This window comes from Vulpes vulpes, unplaced genomic scaffold (assembly GCF_048418805.1).
Source record: "Vulpes vulpes isolate BD-2025 unplaced genomic scaffold, VulVul3 u000000663, whole genome shotgun sequence".
Classification (NCBI taxonomy): Eukaryota; Metazoa; Chordata; class Mammalia; order Carnivora; family Canidae; genus Vulpes; species Vulpes vulpes.
The window spans coordinates 192,446-212,866 of record NW_027325794.1 but is presented as its reverse complement, the minus strand read 5'-3'; the positions used below and the strand labels follow the sequence as shown (position 1 = coordinate 212,866).

At 38.0% G+C, this 20,421-nt stretch overlaps 1 pseudogene; it reads right to left on the bottom strand.

Annotated features, from left to right (window-relative positions):
* Positions 1–14,898: 14,898 nt before the first annotated feature.
* LOC140597422 (FAS-associated factor 2 pseudogene) lies at positions 14,899–17,250 on the bottom strand (annotated as a pseudogene).
* Positions 17,251–20,421: the final 3,171 nt, after the last annotated feature.

The window sequence follows — 20,421 nt, the reverse complement described above, 5'->3', positions numbered from 1 at the left end:
TCACTAGCAGACGAGGCACGCCCGGGGCAGAGCGCCCCAGGCCCGCGGGCCCAGCTCGGGACAGCGCTGGAGCCGCAGGCGGCGGGGCCTCAGGGAGAAGCAGGGGGGCAGGCGGGGGCTCCGGGCGGGCGGGGCGCTGCACCTGCTGCCTTCGGGCGCCCGCCAAGGCCCCGGGAGCGCGGTGCAGGCAGCACAGGCCCCGGAGCCCAGGGCCCGGGGGACACGGCCGAGGTCCTGCCTCCCCCCGGGGCGGGTGGAGGCTTCACAACTGCAGAATTAAGATCTCATCAGGCTGAAGTTAAAAATCAATTAAATGAGGTGCAATCCAAATTGGGGGTCCTAATGGCAAGGCATAAGGTGCTGGAAGAAAGAATGAGCAACACAGAAGACTCCTTGATGGCAAGGAAGGAAGCTGAGGAAAACAGAGAAAAACAATGAAAGGACCACGAGGAAAGGTTAAGGGAAATACATGACAGCTTCAGAAGGAAGAATTACGTATCACTGGGGTTCCAGAGAGCACCCAGAAGGACAGAGGGCCAGAAAGCATATTTAAACAAATCCAAGCTGAGAGCTTCCCTAATTCAGGAGGGGAATAGGCACTCAGACCCAGGAGATAGAGTGGTCCTCCCCCCAAATCAATAAAAACCGTTCAACACCTCAACACTTAATAGTGAAACTTGCAAATTCTATAGAAAAAGAGAAAATCTGTAAAGTAGATAGAGGCAGCAGATTCTTAACGAATATGGGGAGAATTGTTACATTAATAGCAGACCTCTCCTCAGAGACCTGGGAGGCCAGAAAGGGCTGGCGGGATTGATTCAGGGTCCTAGATGAGAAGAACATGCAGGCAAGAAAACTCTATCCAGCAAGGCTCTCATTCAGAATAGAAGGAGAGATAAAGAGCTTCCAAGATAGGCAGAAACTGCAAGAATATGTGACCACCAAACCAGCTCTGCAAGAAATATTAAGGAGTATCATAGGAAAATTAACATGCTTCCAGAAAATTTGTTCAGGTTTAAGTGAGCAGTTGAGATAGAAATGATTTATATATGCTGTGATTTAGTCTATGGGTTTATTTGAAAATTAGTCACCATGCAGTCTGTTTTTATAGTGTATGCATAATGATTGTACTATATAGGAAGGATGACGTGGTGTTACATTATCCCTAATAGGAACAACGCTTTTAACTGTTAAAGAGTAATCTTGCTTTCCTCAGGAGGGGGGAAAAACACCCCAACTCTATACAGCTTCAGACATTCTGTACAATCCCTTAGAGGATGGGGCTTCTGCACACACTTTTGGTCAAAGAAGAGACTAAGGGCACATCTTTTGAAAACATTCTAATGAAATGACTCATAAACCCATTCCACCTATAACTGTAATTTAACTCAAATACCAATAACTAGAGCTTGGCTCAGCAGGGATTCCTTAGAGCGAGGCATAAAGCCTTGTGAAGGAAGCTGGGATATGCCACCCCAAAATATATATGTATATATATTTTTGGGAAGAGGAATCCAGAAACAAATCTTAGTGTTAATGTCTTCCCATATATTTACCTTTCCAGTATGCCGCCCTTGATAGTCTAAAATTGCTTTTCTTTAGGCTATCATTTTTTCTACAAATGTATTATTGTTCTTTGCTGAAGACGCTATAAAGCCGGCAGTTTTAAGCTGCTGCTTTGAGTTCCTCTTTATTTTTGATTTCTTCGGTGTGATGTGCACTGCAAACCTTTATAAATTTTTTCTTTTGATGATATCCTCTTGGTAATGAGTCCCCCCGGGGAGAACCTAAGATGCGTAGATGTGGAGTTTAGCCTCCCCCAACACCAGCACTCATTCTAGTTGTATCCTCATTGGAAGAACGCAGGCAAAAATGAACTCTTTGCTTGGTTGGCAATTAGCCTGGGGCTGGCCATCCCAGAGATGCAGCTGCCTACATGAGATTGTGAACTTATTGCGTCAGCTACACTGGTAGACTTTCTCCTAATATACTGAACACTGGAATCCTCAAATAAAAACCCCAAAAGATCCAAGGTCTTTCTTTCATGCAGAAAGGATTCTGTACATCAAGAACCAGGCATGTTGAGGTTTTCAACCTAAGAATCACTTGCTTTACATGGCGGTAACGTGCTTTTTATATGAAGAAATAAGAACCATTTACTTAATATCATATAGCTAGTTTTCTATCAGATTATCTTGTTTCTCACGAAACAGATTTTATACCATCTATATTTAAAGCAGGCTATTGAAAGAACTTCAATCCTATTCATCAATTACTGCTTTTTGGATTGATACTTAGTAGATAGGAATTCTTTCAGAAATTACATATGGCACATAATCCATATGTCACTGTTTTTTGTGAATCTGGGTATCTGGATCTCTCAGACATCCATCTCCAAGTATCTCATAGGCCTGGATTTTCTGTCCTTTTTCTCTCTGCAGCCTATATTCCTGCTTTTACTTACAAAAGATATAAGTATCCCATCCCTGATTCTTATATTTTAATCAGGTAATGATTATTGACTATCAAATATTGTCATCAACAACATAATGTGTTCTATTTGCCCCTTTCCAAAGACAGATCTTAATAAATTACAAGTAAATAACAAGAACACAAGTCTCATTAGTCACAGTGGTGCTTCACAATTAAACACAAGATGTATCATCAATAAAATCCATGTTTTTCCATATTAACTTGAGAGGGATAAATTGTTCATAGTGAAATATGAAAGCAACATATGGGGAAATTGACAGGGCTGCACCGGTTAAACAAAGTTTGTTCAAATAAAAAGATTAAATCATAGATTAATCTGCTTAGAAATATGAAGAGGATACTTAGTATTTACATAGCAAATGATAAAACTGACATAGAGAAAAAGTCATTTGTACAGAAACTTGTAAAGAGCTTGAAAACCTGTTATATACCAAATATTGTTAGGTCGGTCATTTCTGAAATTTTATATTTAAAATTTTTTTGTTATTAGACACAAGTGCATCAAACACAGCTTTGACAAACAATTGTTTAGCAAACAATTAAAATGTATGTGATCCTATAAACAACATCTAGGCCAAGAAAAAGAACATTGCCTTACTCAAGAAACCCTCAAGCAATCACTTTCCATCATTCTGCAAGAACCCTATCATAACTTAGTAATAATTTCCTTATTCTGTTTGTTTTACTATCAGGTGTACATCCCAAAGAATGAAGTTTAGATTTACCTGTTCTTAACTACCCCCCAAAAATCACATTATATGTATTTCTATGTCTTACATCTTTATCACAATTTATCATAAGATGCAGTTATGTTCTTGAGTGTGGTTGTGGTTAAATTATTGTTATAGGTCTTAATTATAATATTGTAATGATAATACCACACTCTATGCATTCTGTTGTTGAAAAATGTTTGGATATTACTCCCTACTGTCAAACTATTTTGAACAATGCTTTTCTGAAAATTATACATACATTTGGGTACATGCGGATATGAGTTTCTCAGGGGTTAAGATACAGTAGGTCACAGTTTATGTTTATTCCAGTCCTACGTAGATTAAGAATAAAGTGCTTCCCAAAATGTTGGTATTATGACGCTATTTAATTTAAAGATAAATGTTTTATTTTTGCTTCATAAATAAAATTACTATAGGTTTGGGGAAAAAACTTTAAAATACAGACTACAGTTTCTTTGTATATATTTTACTAAAAGTTAATCTAAACTTGTGGAATGATGGATAGTTCTTAGGAATATGTATAGAAAGTTGATCCATAATTGAACATGTTTTTTTTTAAATTAATTTTTATTGGTGTTCAATTTACCAACATACAGAAAAACACCCAGTGCTCATCCCGTCAAGTGTCCACCTCAGTGCCCGTCACCCATTCCCCTCCAACACCCGCCCTCCTCCCCCCTTCCACCACCCCTAGTTCGTTTCCCCGAGTTAGGAGTCTTTATGTTCTGTCTCCCTTCCTGATATTTCCCAACATTTCTTCTCCCTTCCTTTATATTCCCTTTCACTATTATTTATATTCCCCAAATGAATGAGAACATACACTGCTTGTCCTTCTCCGATTGACTTATTTCACTCAGCATAATACCCTCCAGTTCCATCCACGTTGAAGCAAATGGTGGGTATTTGTCGTTTCTAATAGCTGAGTAATATTCCATTGTATACATAAACCACATCTTCTTTATCCATTCATCTTTCGATGGACACCGAGGCTCCTTCCACAGTTTGGCTATTGTGGCCATTGCTGATAGAAACATCGGGGTGCAGGTGTCCCGACGTTTCGTTGCATCTGAATCTTTGGGGTAAATCCCCAACAGTGCAATTGCTGGGTCGTAGGGCAGGTCTATTTTTAACTCTTTGAGGAACCTCCACACAGTTTTCCAGAGTGGCTGCACCAGTTCACATTCCCACCAACAGTGTAAGAGGGTTCCCTTTTCTCCGCATCCTCTCCAACATTTGTTGTTTCCTGCCTTGTTAATTTTCCCCATTCTCACTGGTGTGAGGTGGTATCTCATTGTGGTTTTGATTTGTATTTCCCTGATGGCAAGTGATGCAGAGCATTTTCTCATGTGCATGTTGGCCATGTCCATGTCTTGCTCTGTGAGATTTCTCTTCATGTCTTTTGCCCATTTCATGATTGGATTGTTTGTTTCTTTGGTGTTGAGTTTAATAAGTTCTTTATAGATTTTGGAAACTAGCCCTTTATCTGATATGTCGTTTGCAAATATCCTCTCCCATTCTGTAGGTTGTCTTTTAGTTTTTTTTACTGTATCCTTTGCTGTGCAAAAGCTTCTTATCTTGATGAAGTCCCAATAGTTCATTTTTGCTTTTGTTTCTTTTGCCTTTGTTGATGTATCTTGCAAGAAGTTACTGTGGCCGAGTTCAAAAAGGGTGTTGCCTGTGTTCTCCTCTAGGATTTTGATGGACTCTTGTCTCACATTTAGATCTCTCATCCATTTTGAGTTTATCTTTGTGTATGGTGAAAGAGAGTGGTCCAGTTTCATTCTTCTGCATGTAGATGTCCAATTTTCCCAACTTTTTTCCCAATTTTCCCAATTTTTTTCTGTATGTTGGTAAATTGAACACCATTTATTGAAGAGACTGTCTTTCTTCCAATGGATAGTCTTTCCTCCTTTATCGAATATTAGATGACCATACATTTCAGGGTCCACTTCTGGGTTCTCTATTCTGTTCCATTGATCTATGTGTCTATTTTTGTGCCAGTACCACACTGTCTTGATGACCACAGCTTTGTAGTACAACCTGAAATCTGGCATTGTGATGCCCCCAGCTATGGTTTTCTTTTTTAAAATTCCCCTGGCTATTCGGGGTCTTTTCTGATTCCGCACAATGAACATGGTTTTAATGCCAAAATAAATTAGTAAAGACGTGATCATTTGATTCTTATGTCTTTGTTTTTTATTTGTTTATTTATTTTTTATTGGTGTTCAATTTGCCCACATATAGCATAACACCCAGTGCTCATCCCATCAAGTGTCCCGCTCAGTGCCCGTCACCCAGTCACCCCCACCCCTTGCCCACCTCCCATTCTACCACCCCTTGTTCGTTTCCCAGAGTTAGGAGTCTCTCATGTTCTGTCTCCCTTTCTGATATTTCCCACTCATGTTTATGATTCTTATGTCTTTGAAATGTACTGTACTTACCCCAGAAATTTCTTTCCGAAAAGATATAATAAATTATTTAAAGCATTTAAAATTTTTTCTCTGTGCATTTCCAAATGGGCTTAACTAGGAAATTATTCAACTTTTTCAGAATAGCTGACATGATTAGCTCTATATGATTTCTGATCACTTAAAGTTTGGTAATTTAAGGATAATTTATAATTCTCTAGAAATCCACAAGTTTCTTTAAATTCAGATGTTCACTTATATTTTTATCACAAAATTCCTTCATCTCCCAGGGAACTACCAATCAAAGATAGAGTCAAGGATATATTTTAATGTAATTATAAAACTAAAGGTTCTAGTTTTACAACTCTAACAATATTTATCAAGCGAAGTGAAATAGAATAGTCAATAAATTAGTCTACTAGAATTATTTTAGATTGACAGATGATTTAATTTGGTATCATATCTCAATCATTTACATATGCACGCATGTGTACATGTATATATCAAAGAATTAAGTCACAGTTCAGTGTTTTGATTTTATCTTCATGAGAGAGCTATAGACTATACTCTTGAACATCTACTTAACTTGAACAATCTACTTAAATAAACTGACTCCTCTAATTATTTACAGTATACAACAGTATTGTCCCCTCTATGTTCCTTTTATGTAAAATCTATGTCTAATCACTGTGCATAAAAGAAAATGTATGGTACAGAATTTGATGACAGTGAAAAATAAGAAGTTTAAAATGATCCCTCCTGTCTAGACACCATTTGAATCGTAGGCACTTGTTGTGATACCATGTCACTGTCTTGTCAGCAGGCACAAATGTCTGATACCAACTGTCATTTCATTGGAAAATAATATCCCTTTAAAATTTTTCAATCAAGAACTTGCTGAAATTTTATTTTATTTTTATGTTTATTTTTTTTTAGAACTTGCTGAAATTTTAGGGGAAAACATCAGAACATGGTTCTTCCTTTAAGTACCAATCAATTTTCAGAATAACTCCAAATTTCTTAAAATTGTGTCTGCTTTTATTTAACATATAACTTTACTTTTATAAATCTTTCTTCTCTTACATATGACTCCCCAAGAATTACATCTTTAGTCTTCTGCTTTTTGAATATAATATATAGTAATTCCCAATGAATCACTTATTTCTCTACTTTCAATTTTATACTTAAAAAATAATTGGGAAATTTAATATAAAAATAAGCTCCTTTCTAAGGCCATGTTTGCCTGTTTTGACACCTTGCTATATGTTTCATCAATTCCTTAAACTCAACATGTGGAATTGGACTAGAACTTCAACCTTGGTTAGGAGGAAATAACAAAAACAAAACAAAACAAAACAAAACAAAAAAACCTCTTCTGTGTTAAACAATTAGACAGCAGACAAAACATAAGTAACATTTTTCAAATACTGGACAACAAGCAACATAGGACTATGACCCCTGGCATAAGTGAACCACAAAAAAGATGAGCCCTTCAATTGTACCAAACAACAAAGGAGGGTTAGCTGTAATGGAATCAAGCCATCTTGCCAAGTTGCAGAGATAGAGACCAAATTTTGGGAGCAGTCAAGAAAACTAGATTTGACAGGTCAGAATAAGAGAGCGGAGTGGGTAGTTGCAGAGACACACAACTCTGTAAAACCTCAAAGAATCTCCCAATTCTGTCACTGAGTATTGCTCTGTACATTTCATGAGAAGAAAATACCAGAAGCCTTGGAAAGAGCTACAGGAAAGGAGTAGAAAAGTTCCTGGAGCTCTCACAGGGCTGAGGATAACTCATGTGTCCACTTGCCAGTGTGGAAAGATCTAGTGATCCACAGGGCATTAAGTAGAGTCCTCAGGATACTGCCTTAGTTTTGAAGCTAAATTAAGTATAAAAATTTCCCAAGACTTTTCTTACCAAGCTTAAAAACAAAGGACTTGGTATATTAACAGAGCATACATTCATGTAATTGGATTGCTAGAAAATGAAGGACACAGAGTAAGAACAAAATATTTGAATAACAAATAGCCAGAATTTTCCCAAGTTGCTAAAAAGTATATACACACAGATTCAGGAAAAATAAGAGTCCAAAGTAGTATAAAAAAGTAAAGCAGGCTACGGAGCCTGGCTGGCTCAGTCAGTGGAGCGAGGGACTCCTGACCTCAGGGTTGTAAATTCAAGTGAAATATTTGTAACACATATATGTGATAAAGGACATGTAAGTTGAATATCTAAATAAACTTACTACTCCTTAGTATGAAACCAAGTAACTTAATTAAAATGGGGTTTTGATTTTATCATACATTTCACCATAGAAGATAAACGAACGGAAAATACACAGGAAAGGACGCTCAACATCATTAGTCATTAGGAAAACACAAACCAGATCACATATGATAGCACTACATGCTCAGCAGAATGGCTGAAATTAATAAAACCAATAATACTAAGTTTTGTTGAAGATGAGGGACAAAATGATTGTAAGAAATGAAATGTGCCACTGCACTTTGGAGAGTGGTTTGGCAGTTTCTCAGAAAGTTAAACTTGACTTTCCTAATGATCCAGCAATTCCTCTTATAGGCACTTACCCAACAAAAATGAAAATATATGTTTACACAAAGAACTATATTTGAATCTTTAACACAGCTTTATAAATAATAGCCAAAACCTGGGCATAAAAACAAAGTGTAACTATTTTTACATCAGAGAATACTGCTCAAAGGTGAGAGGGAATGTACATTCATACAAAAGGCAGAGGAAATAAGAAGGTAGTAGGGAACATTTGAGTCCACAGACATCACACAGACAAAGACATATGGAGGGGTGAGAGGACGTGGCATTCAGTAAGTACCTATTAGATAATTGGATAAGTTACTGTTTCTCTTGTATTTGAGTCATTTGGTTTGAACATTGAGTCAGAAGATACAGGCAGCTCATGGTAGGATTCAGAATCTGATTTTCTTGTAATATTTATAAGTATTTTGACAGGGTAAGGAAAAATCTTGCACAATTGTTATGATGATTAAGTGTTTAACTGTGAAGACACAACAGTGTCTGGGACAAAGTAACCACTGCATAAATGCATGCTATTGTAATTATTAGGCCAAATAGATTTGTCTTTTAGAAAGATCTCTCATCCCAGAGTGTACAGGACACGTATGAGTGGATGCAGTTACACGCTGGGAAATAGTGGCAAGGCATTTTCAATCATTTACAATGGAGATATTGAAATCCTGAAGCATCTTCTGTCTTGCCTGGACACCTGGAATGTTCATCATTCTCTCCTGCTATGGTAAACTATCAAATCCTATCAATTTTTCTAGATGCATGTGAAAGTTTATATTTTTCAGTGAAGCTCATCTACACCACCATAATTTCAACATCATCTCTCCTTCGTAATATTATTCCATTGACTCGATACTTTTAGTGTTTATAACTCCATCTATTATATATATAATTTACATATTGATGATCTCTATCCAGTGACATAAGACAGTAAAGTAATGATTATGTTATGAATTCTAATGATTATGAACTACAAAGCAATGGCAGGTAAAACTTTTAAAATAATTTTCTTTGAAAAAATTAATTGTATCCACAAAAATATTTAGATTTTCAGTATTTAATTTAAAAAAACCTGCCTTTTTCTCAAAGGAACAGCATTGAATTAGTTATTATAATGGAAAAGAAAAGAGTAGGTGAACTATGGATAACAATCAATCATTTGAACTAAAGTAATTAATGATTTTGATATATTTTCATCGATAGAGAACAGAGATTTCAATAGACTGAAGTTTCCTTAAAAAAAAAAAAAGAAGGGAACCCTGGGTGGCGCAGCGGTTTGGCGCCTGCCTTTGGCCCAGGGCGCGATCCTGGAGACCCAGGATCGAATCCCACTTCGGGCTCCCGGTGCATGGAGCCTGCTTCTCCCTCTGCCTGTGTCTCTGCCTCTCTCTCTCTGTGACTATCATAAATAAATAAAAATAAAAAAAAAAGATGATTTTAGTCAAGTAAGTCAGGTGAGCTATAACTGCTATATAATTCTAGAAAAAAATAATGAATTCAAGATTTTTAATTTTTAAAATGTAGTTTGATTAAACAGCAATTCTGGCACAAATATTTTTGTTATGGTAAAATACACATACAATTTACCATTTTAACCACTTTCAAATGTGAAATTTAGCATTTACTTTACATTCACAATGTGTGAAAACCATCACTTCTATCTAGCTCCAAACATTTCTATCAACCCCGAAAGAAACCAACTATTATCTTCCCATCACTTCGTGCCCAGCCCAGCCCCTGGCAACCACAGATCTTCTTCCTGTCTCTATGTATGTGTCAGGGTGGATTTTTGATATAAATGGAATCATATAATATGTAACTTTTATGACTGGTTTCTTTCCCTCATTATAAAGTTTTCAAGCTTGATCCGTGTTGTAGCATGTGCTAGGACTTCATTATTTCTATGGCTGAATAATATTCTTTGTATGTATTATGTCACATTCTGTTTATCTGTTCCTCAGTTGGTGGATATTTGCATCCTTTCTACCTTTTGGCTATTGTGAATTTTGCTATGAACATCTACATACAATTTTTTGTTTGAGTAATAGTTTTCATTCTTTTGAGCAGATACCTAGGAGTGAAATTGCTGGGTCATATTGCCATTCTCTGTTTAATTTACTAATCATAAATCTTTCTATTAAGATGTATTCTTTGCTGTGTTGATATTATGGCTAGGGAATCTGATAGAGATTATATATATATGTGCAGGTACAACTTCACATACCAATTATTACTGTAACATATAGAGAGATATGTATCACAGATATGTGTATACATGTGTATATACATATATATGTCATATATGATAGGCCTGAAAAGTAATCTATGTTAATAGAAAATGTTTTCCTCATAATATGTATTCTTAACTATAATGCTATTGATTAATGACTATATGCCAGATTTTGTATTAAGTACTAAGATTTTGAACATGAATAAGTCACCTTATACATGGTTCTTGCCTTAAAAAAATTAAATCTAAATGAATACAGAAAAAAATACAGGAGAGCTAGGGAGAAACGAAAGGTAAGTCTGATCCATAATGGGACAGATAAAAATCTTGTATGCGTTTAGAATTGAAAAACAAAATTTATGTGGCCTTTCAATCTGAAGATGCTTATATGAGGGGAGGATCTATTTAATAAGATCATTCTATTGCCAAGTTTCTAAAAAATCAAGAGCCAGGGCAAATGAAAGTTGGATGGCTTTGGAAACTAAAATAAACTAGCAAATTGTACTTACTGAACCTGGATCCAAACTGTATTCTGCCAATCTCCTCTGAAGCTGGGAACTGACTTTTCTGTATACTGGTTTCCAACATGGAATCACATTTCAGTTAGGTCCCCACCCAGATGGAAGCACAGATGCAGTAGTGGCTGAATCTTTTGAAACTAATAAGCTGGATTTCCTTGAGATTCAGGAACACTACATGAAAAGGTTTCCAACTTTGGATTTCTCGCAACTTTGTATCTCTCCTGCTGTTCCCTATGAAACTAGGAGAAGATACTAGAGTAGATTATGTGGTTCAGATCATTTTACCACCCTGGTGAAGTTAAAATCCATAGCAGATGGATTTCAAATAAGCCTTCCACCTCAATACTGCATCTCAGTCTTCCAATCCAGATGTATATATTAGTACTCTTGATGCAATCACTAAAAGAAGTACTTACAGCTGTATAATCAGCTGCAAAATAACTTGGTGTAATTCACATGACTGGTTTATTTATTTATTTTTTAAGATTTTATTTATTCATTAGAGACAGAGACAGAGACAAGAGAGAGAGAGGCGGAGACACAGGCAGAGGGAGAAGCAGGCTCCATGCCAGGAGCCCGACGCAGGACTCGATCCCGGGACTCCAGGACCACGCCCTAGGCCAAGGGCAGGCACTAAACCGCTGAGCCATCCAGGGATCCCCACATGACTGGTTTATGACCAGCAACATCTCTGTCAAAATGACCATTGTGTGACTATTTAAATATTTTGGTTTTACTAGATTCTTCCCCTCAGGTGTTTAATAACTATCAAACAAGAATGAAGAGTTGGGTAAAATGGTGAAAAACTTCAAAGAGGTGGCCAGCATCCCTGACTTGGTTTATGTATACAAATTCTGACATGGGGGAACCCTGGGTGGCGCAGTGGTTTAGCGCCTTCCTTACACCCAGGGCGCAATCCTGGAGACCCAGGATCGAATCCCACGTCGGGCTCCCGGTGCATGGAGCCTGCTTCTCCCTCTGCCTATGTCTCTGCCTCTCTCTCTCTCTCTGTGTGACTATCATAAATAAATAAAAATTAAAAAAAATTAAAAAAAAACAAATTCTGACATGGGCATATAATAAATAAGTAGCATCTATAAGCATTTTGTATACAGATAGAGAATGTTGCTATTACCTGTTTATATTTTTTCTTTATCTTGATTGAATGAAAGTTACTTAAGGAGAGTTTGGTTTTTTTTCTTTTTTCTTTTTTTATCCCAAACCCCACAAAAGTCCAACCTACTGGTGATAGATAAATGATCAATTAAGAATGAGTGAATTCAGATGAAAATTCTAGGTATCTTAATGGTTTCTAGTGATGACTTTCAGGTTCATGTATCTAAACTCTTCTTTCCATTTTCAGACAACATGCTATTTATAATGGGCTTATTCATACTACATTGATATTAATCTTTTACCAGAATGATTTAATCATTAATGATTAAAAATGATTTTTTTGTATAAAACATTTAATGTTAACCTACAACACAATGGGAACTTTTATGAAAAAAATTTAAAGTACACTAGATTTCTTCAGTAAATTATCACGTAAACTATTCAGGCGCAGTACCAAGTTGGGACACTGCATCTTTTGTGGAGGGATTTCCTGTTTGCTGCATTCCTCACAAGTCCTAAAAAAAAAAAAAAAAAAGGAAACAGTTGCAAAGTGGAGCTCCTTGTTCAAGCACCAGGTAATACTCCCCTGATTTTGCATTCTGGGGGTTATCACTCTTTCCTCCCACAGTCATTTTCTGAAACTCTTTCCTTGGCCTTGGCACCATTAGCAATTTTCATAATGACTGCTCAGCTGAAGATTCTAGGTTCCTTATTATTTTTTAAGAGATATTCTCTGATCATTTTTTATCCAAACATCACAGTGGAGGCAAGCAAGGACAAAAGAAGTATTTGCTGCAGGAAATTCTGCAGAAGTGGAAGAAAAGACCAGAAATGCCCCACTAACTGCAGAAATTCAACGGACTCCAACTGGGTGTCTTTGCTTGGTCATTTCCCATGTCATTCAGTTGAATCTACAACGTCAGTTTTGGGATGCAGAAGAGAACTTGAAACAAGTGTTTTTTTTTTTTTTTTTTTTTTTTTTTTTAAGGCTGATGGCTTGCTGTTTGATAAACAGCTGAAATAACCCGGAGGTGATCTGGAAATGAGCGAATCCTTGCAGATCATCGGCTTCTCAGTATTTTCTCCCTTGCAGGTCCCATGGAGTTCCGAGGTCCTTGGGAGTAACAGATTGTACTGGCTTTAAGTGACAAAATGTGCATCCTTCCTGGAGGAGGAAGGGAGATGACACCTATGCAGCAGCCCTACGGTAAGGAGACAGGAATGGGGTCTGAGCAAAGCAGGCTTGTTTCCACATGGACTAGGAAGGAACATGTGCTTCAGATAAAACTTCCTGAAACCTAAAGTAAATGGGTAGGCCATCCCAAGAACCGTACCGACATACACTTTTTCTTAACAGTCTGGCATCTGACCTCCTTCCCTGAACAAGTATTGAAAGGCCAAGAGACATAACGTGCACGTTGTAGAATAAGATGCAGACTGAATTAAGGAAAAAGTTTTACAACTTCCCAAAGATGTGTGGGCAAAACACCCAAAACAATACCCAACCTAGAGAAGGCCCTTAATATCCTGCCCTTCTGTGTACTGCCGGGGAAATAGCTATGAGTTTGACAGGGAGGGAGACTCAAAGTTATGTGGGAAAATTCCTCTTTGCATGGTTGTAAGCATGAAGCAGACTTCACATAAGGCTGAATAGAGAACATGCTTTATCCTGGTATCCATTCCAGTTACCTTTCATGCCAATAGACAGTGACTTCCCACTCATCTGGCCTTGAGGCAGCAGTAAACAAAATGGAATAATCGGCAGCGAGGAGCAGAATTAAATTAAATTTTCCTAGAGATGGTGTTTTAGACATCTGTGCCAAGACCACTGGGTAATTCCCGGGCTCCCTAGGTGGTGCCTTGTGAGGTTCCTTATTCTGTCCCTTACCCATGTTTACCCCAACCACTGTGGGATGCAGAGGAGAAGCCACGTACATCACTGCTACCTAAAAGAGAAAGAGTTGCCCTTAGATTTTAGGGAAGCAAGAGAGAAAGCCTTTGGAGACTGCAAATCTACCACGTTATGTTTTATCTTGATATGAAGCCTGGCCTCAAAGCATGCTAGGCTCCAGTTACTTCAGTAGGTTGCTGTGTTACAAGTCTGCACCAGTCTAGCTATAGAACACTTTGGAATATTTGCCAGCTCATGCTGACATCTGTTAATAATACATGGCATGACCCATGTACCCATTACCATAAACTCAACCAAAGAAGGGACATCCATCCAGAGGTTAAAAAACCCCTATTACCTCAAAACAGCAATAGAGGGAGAGGATTAAAACCTGCCTCCAGCAGGTGGCTATATCAGAAACTAACTGTACCTTCCAGCAGTTTACACACACCTGGAGTTCTGTCTTGGCTCCCTTCAAGGTTTCTAGTTCTATCCTTGAACCACCACCACCACCACCACCACCCACTTCTCCCACTGATACAGGCAGGGCACCATCATGGGGTTCTGCTGGTTCTACCATTGACCCTGCTAGTCCTTTGATAAGGCACCAAGATTGGCAATTCAGGAACACTCGGGGCTGGGCAGGAAGAGCACGTACACATCAGAAGAGGAATGAAGAGCTGCTATCCTTTGGTTCAGATTGTATAGTAACCATCTAGTACAGATTCCAAGGGACAACTGCAGTTAATGAGTATACACAGAGTTCACACTGCATATATGGGGATATCGGTACAGAGACTTTGTGGGGCAATGAACTCCAGATTTCTCCCAATACTCCAAGCGAGGCGCATAGATGGTAAGAAAGGACAGCAAGAGTTGGACCAAAAAGAACAACCTCTCTAGGAATGTGAGAGGGACAATGGCAAAAATAAGCACAAACCAGCCCAGGTCACCTTTATTACACTCTTGTGGGCTAAGGAGCCCAGAGCATGAATTCATGGGCTTAAGAATTGGCTCTTTATCAAATAAAGTTAAAAAAAAAAAAACCCAGCTATGTTGTGGGACTCAGGAAATTTAACAAAACCCCCTACCCCTGGACAAGCAGAGCAGGACTGACTATTTTGGGCTGCACCCACCTTGTGCTGACCTGCTTATTACTTAGGGGCACAACATTGTCAGTCTCATTCCTTTGGTCATTACAAAGCAACAAAAAACATTTAGAAGTTATTCATAAAATGTGGGAAGTTCAAGGAACATCTCTCTTCTGTGCCTCTTCTCTGGTGGTGGGAGAAGCAAGTCGTCAGGAGATGCTGCAGTAGTAGCTGGTTGATAGATGTTTTTTTCCACTTTTATTTTTCATAAAAGCAAGGATGAATGAGAACTAGTGGGAATGTCCCCTTCCCCAGTTGGGACAATGACTGGGTCGAAGTCCTTCGACCTTTCTTTGGAAGGTGTGTGGTGCAGAGGCAGTAGGGAAGGGTGGGCTTGCCAGTGGGAACGTTCACTGCTGACCTTCGCACACACACACACAGGTGGTGACTCTTTTGGGCTGCATGGTTTCTGATCCTCCCTTAGGATACAGCAATCTTAAAAAAAATATTGTATTATAATAATAATATGAATTTCTCTCTCGGTTTTTGTTTGTTTGTTTGTTTCTCCATTTCGTTTAGGGATTAGGAGGGGAGAGGGAAGAAAAATGTCATTCATCTTTCAGGTCCTGAACAGAGAACTTCTGTGTGGCTAAGTCTGGCCTCCTGAAGTGTGGGGGTGTTGGGCCACTCCTCTGAAGGGATGCAAGGCAGCACCCGCCGGGGAAAGTTGGCTTCAATCTGAAACTTTTCAGGGCTTTCTTTCAAGGAGAAGAAGTAGTCATGGATTACTGTTAGAGACTGTGAAAAGTGGAATCATCTCTCTACTCGAGAATCATTGGCTAATTTGAAAATGATCTTGACACTTTCAGGGTCATCAGGGGAAGGCTCTGGGGGCAGATACTCCAGCTTCCCCTCCTTTTCCTCTTGTAGATTCCGCGCACCTCTCTCCTCTGCCAACTTTTGCTGTTGCACCTCCTCCTCCTCCTTGCGCCCCTTCAGCTCTGGCTCCTCCCGTGTCTTCCTTTCCTTCTCCTGGTCAGCCCTGAGAGAGGCCAGATAGGCCTCGTCTTTCTGTTGTCGCAGGACCTGGGTCTGATTTCGTTCTTCCCTTTCAAGGCGTTCTGACACGAGGTAAGTCTGGTTTGCATCCATGATACATGTCAGCTGGTTAATAAGGTCATCGGGTCCCACTGCAGTCGTTCTCTGATCCTTCAGCATAATCAAGGCCAGGAATGGATAGGTGTTCCCTCCTAAACCCTGCAAGACCCTATATCCCTCAGGTTTATTTGCGGAGCATGCCCAGCGAAGCATCCTAGTGTTTATTAGGGAAGTAACTTCAGGGCCCAGAGTGTGTTGCAACAGAACTCATCGGAGTCCTGGGGATCATCTCCATGAAGACAAACCAAAAGCAACCAAAGCTCCCGCTTGGCATCGTTAAGTGCCTGGCTGTACGTTCCCTGGTGGAAGGCAGGGTGTGCCCTCCCATATTTCTCTTCAAAAGAGAGCATAAATGAAACAATGTCCCCAACGGGGTCAGTGACCCAGCTGCGAGGGGCAAACCTAAATATATCAAGTATTGTGTAGGTAAATCGGAATGGAAGCATTATTAAGTAATAACCCCATCCAGGCAGCCCCCTTGGCTGTGGTCTTGCAATAGCCTAACTGTAGAGCCTGTGCTCAACTGTATTAACTTGCAGGGGTCAGGATGGAGGTGGGTTGAAAACATCTGGCACACCCTCTTGTTCATTCAATCGGTCCTGTACAGCAGCCTCTATGTCCCAGTAATGCTGTTCCAAGGGATGGCAGCATTGATCCATAGTTGCTATGCCAGTTAGATCCTGAAACTGCAGCAGTTTCTCTGTCTGCTCCTGGGTTATATCCGGCTCCTCAGGCGCTGCCATTTGGCCGCCGCCTCTACGCTTCTTAAAGGAATGATTTGATTACCTCTTATTGTAACATAATTTCCTGTTTTGATTTTCATACTCTGGGTGTTTTGTTTTGTTTTGCCTGTTTAAAAATTTTCCTCTAATTAAGTTGCTGATTTTAAAAATACATTACTCAAGGTTGCTTTTTCTTTGAACAGAATGAATAACAGTGCAGAATGACCACATTTAAAAAAAAATTACGCTTGAAACAGTACTTAATTCCATGTTATTTGCCATATTCAATTCGGTTTTCTTTTGTTGCTTAGCCCTATAAGACTACCTTTATATAAGTAATATTTCCTTTCGAGCACTAGCCATATGAATTAACAAATGTCATACCTGAACTCTGACTGAATCATATTAATTTTGTCTTAATAATTATGTAAAAAATAATTATGTATATGTGCATACTTTTTTGTGGGGAAGGAGTGTAGAATAAAAGAAAGAATGAAAACAGATCCAGAATATTTTTTCATTAATGTATCTTGAAAAAATTAAAATGTACTTGTCCATACAAGTACATCTTTATTAAGATGAAACTTTGTTCATAATAAATAATTCTGCTATAAAACGTCTTAAATCCATAAGCTTTGTCAAAATGGTAAAATTGCTGAATAAACTGGCAACATAACTGGAAAGAAAACACAGACCTATGCACACAAACACACATTAAATAAGTAGCCATGAAGTCACAGTTTGACCCAGTGAAGAATTTAAAACTAGAAGCAAAAGGTAGTCCTTTTATAAATTGCTGATCTCCTCATACACCTTGTTGCTACGTTAGTTGTTTTGCTTAGGAAAGAGGATCATTCTGACAGCTACAATTTGTGTTTCTCTATAAAATTGGAGTTGAAATATTATCAGATATTCTTATGATCTGTTTGATATTTTTAAGAGTATTATTTATACAATATTGAAATAATGAGGAGACATCTAGTCACATGTTTTTTATTTACCAAAATTGGGCATCTTCTATTACCTCCATGGTGGCATCCAAGCCATTTCCCAGTTGGCTTTGTTTAGAGAGGTAAAATTAACTCATTCTCTCACCATCAAATGCCTAAAAGCCCAACTGGGAAATAGAGAGTAAGTAAGACCAAGAGAGATGATATTTATTGTCAAAAGGGATAACAGCTTAATAACTTAGTTATGACTTCTATAATAAATAAGTTTGTATTACATAGATATCACATATGTAATATTTAAATATTACAAACATGTTACTTATATAATGTATAAATATATAGTTACTCATATATATTAGTATATGTATCAATTGTATATAGATAGCATTGCTATTTCTTATATATATACCTACACACACAGAAGTATATATTGCATATGCCCTGTTTGTGTGTGTGTGTGTGTGTGTGTGTGTGAGTTAGGAAAATGTTAAAACAAGATCTCAATTAGAAATTCAGGTCCTAAAGACCATTCTAAGACATTATACTTTATTTGCTATGTGAGTTGTGTCTTGGAGCAATACTTCTGAAAGTTTGTTGCTTAAAGGAAGCATTGTGCTATACATTCCTACCTTAATGCCAGTTAATAAGTGAGGTAGGGGAAAGCGTCCATGAAGCTCCCTGGAACCTATTTGCTATACTACTCTAGGAACACTTTTAGTTATCTAAGCCCTCCTTATTGTTGTTATTTTTGACTTCATATATCTAGGGATCAATATATACGAAGTCATCTTTAACATCTGAGTACAACTCTGTTCCCATTATTCACTCACAGTCCTAAACACGGGATTTGGCGATTTAGCAGGTATTCCTTGAGTGCCTACTGTTGGTCTAGGTACTGAGTGAGCTATGGCTGGAAATACAATGAAGAGATTCCCATACTCATGAACTTAATAGTTTAAGGTAGACAAGGAAATGATCATATAAAATGCAAAATATAAGTGGCAGCATCTATAAATATAGAAAGCAGGTATTTCCTTAACTTTGAATGGCCAATCTGCATATATATGCAGCCCTCTGGACTGAGACCTGCAGTGCTCTGGAATTCAGCCAAGCCCAGAAATGATTTATTCTGGAAATTTGCTCACAGAGATGGGACTCAAAACATGTGGCTGATTCATTTTTGAAAACTTTTATTGAAGATGTAGAGACTTTTTACCTTTATTTACTTTTAGGTAGAAGTCAAATATTTCTGAGGGCTGTGGATTACTGCAAACTGAGTTTTAAACTATCCAATGGTGTTAAACTTGATCAGATGCTCTGAAAAGATAGCATGAAGTTTTTTTTTTTTTTTTAGATAGCATGAAGTTAAAAGTAAATTGAAAGACTGTAAACCTATTACTGTTTTCAATTTGAATGTTAGTTTGTGATTTGAAATTAGTGTGGAAGAAAAAAACAAATATCCAGTGATTAAAACTCAGAGCAGCATTGCTAAAACATTGCTCCAGAGGGGAGGGCTATGAAAATCCTATACAAATACATTCAAGAAGAGGTTTAGTTTTAAAAGGCAACAAAGGCAGTAAAATCTGTATTTTTCCATTCACAGTGTAAACTCTTTTAAATGCTCTTTAGCTACTTGCTTATCATATCTACCAGAGTTTAATGTAGAGAAACATGCTGAGTAGAAAAGTGAGCCCACATGAAGGAGCCTGGAAATGTTATAGAGCAAAGCTTTTTCAAAAAGTATTTATTTTCTATATGGCCAACAGCAGAAAGGCATGGGACACTATGGTGTACAGAGAGTTAAACTGTGTGCGTGTCTGGGGGTGGGGTGGCAAATGTAAGAAGAAATACTAATTCTGAGCCCTCAAAAACCTTTCCACTTTTCTGATAGCAAACTCTATTTGAATATGCGTGTTCAGCCTCTCCTAAGAGAAATCTTGTTCCTAGCCAAGAAAGGTAATGTCATATCAATCTAAACATTCAGCTATACATTGAATGTGCTGATCTGGTCATTAGGAACAAGGATACTGGTTACACATGCACTATTTCTGTTACCTGTTTCCTAAGAGATATCAAGATAATTGCTTTTTGTGCTTCAGTAATATTCTATGCATAATATTTCACTTGCTGCATTATTTTATAAGTATCTACCTCTGTATATATCTCTCTGCTTGAGGACGGGTACTCTTAATTGTCTTTCTGTTTGCAACACCTAACTCAGTGCTTGGCAGAAGGTTGGCACATGGTGTTTAATTCAAGGAATGACTATGTTTTTTGGCAGGCCAACTTCCTCTATAACTCACCAAGTACGGTTTTCTTTCTTTAAAGACTTTCTAAATAGAATGTATAAGTTAAAGGGCAAGAATTAATTATTAACAATTTGCCTAAGAAATTAAGTCTCTAGATGGCATAAATCATATGCTATCAGTAACATTCATGCTTCTGTTGAAAACCTATCAACCCTTCTACAATTTCAACTTACAATCTAAAATGTGAAAATATTCAGCTGGAGATGATCAAACCCACTGGGCTGGACAGAGC